The sequence below is a fragment of the Echinops telfairi genome, unplaced genomic scaffold, assembly GCF_000313985.2.
Source record: "Echinops telfairi isolate 266 unplaced genomic scaffold, ASM31398v2 ScPeMD7_443;HRSCAF=831, whole genome shotgun sequence".
Lineage (NCBI taxonomy): Eukaryota > Metazoa > Chordata > Mammalia > Afrosoricida > Tenrecidae > Echinops > Echinops telfairi.
In genome coordinates this window covers 17230519-17232290 of record NW_022104341.1, presented here as the reverse complement: position 1 = coordinate 17232290, position 1772 = coordinate 17230519, and positions in this window count along the sequence as shown.

Sequence of the window (1772 nt, the reverse complement as noted above, 5' to 3'; positions counted from 1 at the left end):
TCAATCTGTGGGTTGCGACCCATTTGGGGATCAAATGACCCTTTCACAGGGGTCGCCTGATTCATACCGGTAGCAAAATTAGTTATAAAGTAGCAACGAAAATAATTTTACGGTTGCAGGGTCACCACAACATGAGGAACTGTATTAAGGGGTCGTGGCATTAGGAAGGAAGGTTGAGAACCACTGGTCTCTAGCTTGTCCTACCAGGGAAATGGACAGTCCTGTCCCAGAGAGAAAGACTTACAGTATCTCTTGAAAAGGAGAGAGGGGTAGTTTAAACAAGAATTACCCTAAGGATACTTACAAACCTGCACTCCATTGTGATGTTAGATTACCTCAGGCTGGTCAGAGCGGGTATGGTGATGTGATCTTGTCTATTTCAGCATCAGCTCTAACGCGTAGCAACCTCTTGTTCATAGGAAGCACACAGTTCTGCCCTGCACCATCCTCATTACGCTGTTTCAGTTCATTGTTGCAGTTAACTATCAATCCAATCCGTGAGGACCCGCCAATACCATAGCGCAAAAAGAAAAAAAGTAGTGGTCTGTAGTGTGACCTACCCACTGCCATTTCAACTCCTAGGGTTCTGATAGGGTAGAGAATTGTTTTCTACCTGTAATCTTTAGAGAAGCAAACTTTAAGTTAGCGGAGAGCTACACCTCTGCACCAACGAAGCTCCTTAGAGTGTGTTACACAGTCAGGGGAATTGTTAGGGTGGAGAGAGAAAATGTTTTAAGTATTTGGGCACAGGGAGGGGCTGGAAATAGGCACTCTCCAGTTGAATTCTAATGGTGGCCATGAGCCAACACAAGGTAAGACAATATCTGGAAATTTGTTGTCCTCCTTCCCGGAGGAGCCCAGTGGGGTAGGGGTTACAAGTTGGGCTACTAATCCAACTGGTAGCAGTTCAAAACCACACGCCGTTCTGCTGGACTTCGTTTCAGAAACCCGGGGCAGTTCTATCTGCTCTGTCCCATAGAGTCACGGAGTCAGAATGGGCTCGATGGTAATGAGTCTTGTGTGGCTTTTGGTACCGTCTTCCTATTGTGTGTGTGTGTGTGTAGAGGTTGGATCTGACTCGTTCAGGTTTTTTGTCCGTGTGTGTGTGTGTGTGTGTGTGTGTAGAAGTTGGATCTGACTCGTTCAGGTTTGATCCCTGAGAGTATGCACTCTGATACATGGAATGTGAATCTACATTTAGCAAGAACCCCACGTGGCATTTCACGTGGGGTTTTGTTAAAATGTAGATTCTGACTGAAGATGTGGGGTGGAAATGAATGCCAATGGCATAGTGACCCAAGCGCTCAGTTGCGGGGTGAGGGAAAAGTCCCTGTCAATGGCTGTAACCCTCTTCCTCCTAGAGGGAGAAAGGTGCAGTCTTTCTCCGTCTACTCGAAAGATTGACAGCCTTGGAAATCCCGTGGAGCAGTAATACTCTATCCTATAAATTCGCCTGAGTTCATTGGCAGAGGCAAAGGGTGAGGTGAGAATTCAAAATTTCAGCCGGGAGAGGCGGCTGGAAGAAACGGTGAACACACTGGCTGATTCCACCTAATCGTTCAGAACGGCTGGTTACGTTTCCAGTGCAACCCATTACTCGTTGTCTTCTCCTAAGTGGGCTGCTTAACTTTTGAAACCTTGTTTCTTTATCTCTCAAGGGGACTTGCCTCCCGGGGCCGTCAGCATTGAAAGCCCGGCGCGCCCCAGGCGCCCGGCAGCAGCACGGGGAGCTCGTGCACCCGCTCCAGGCCTAACCATCCCGCGCTGCGGCG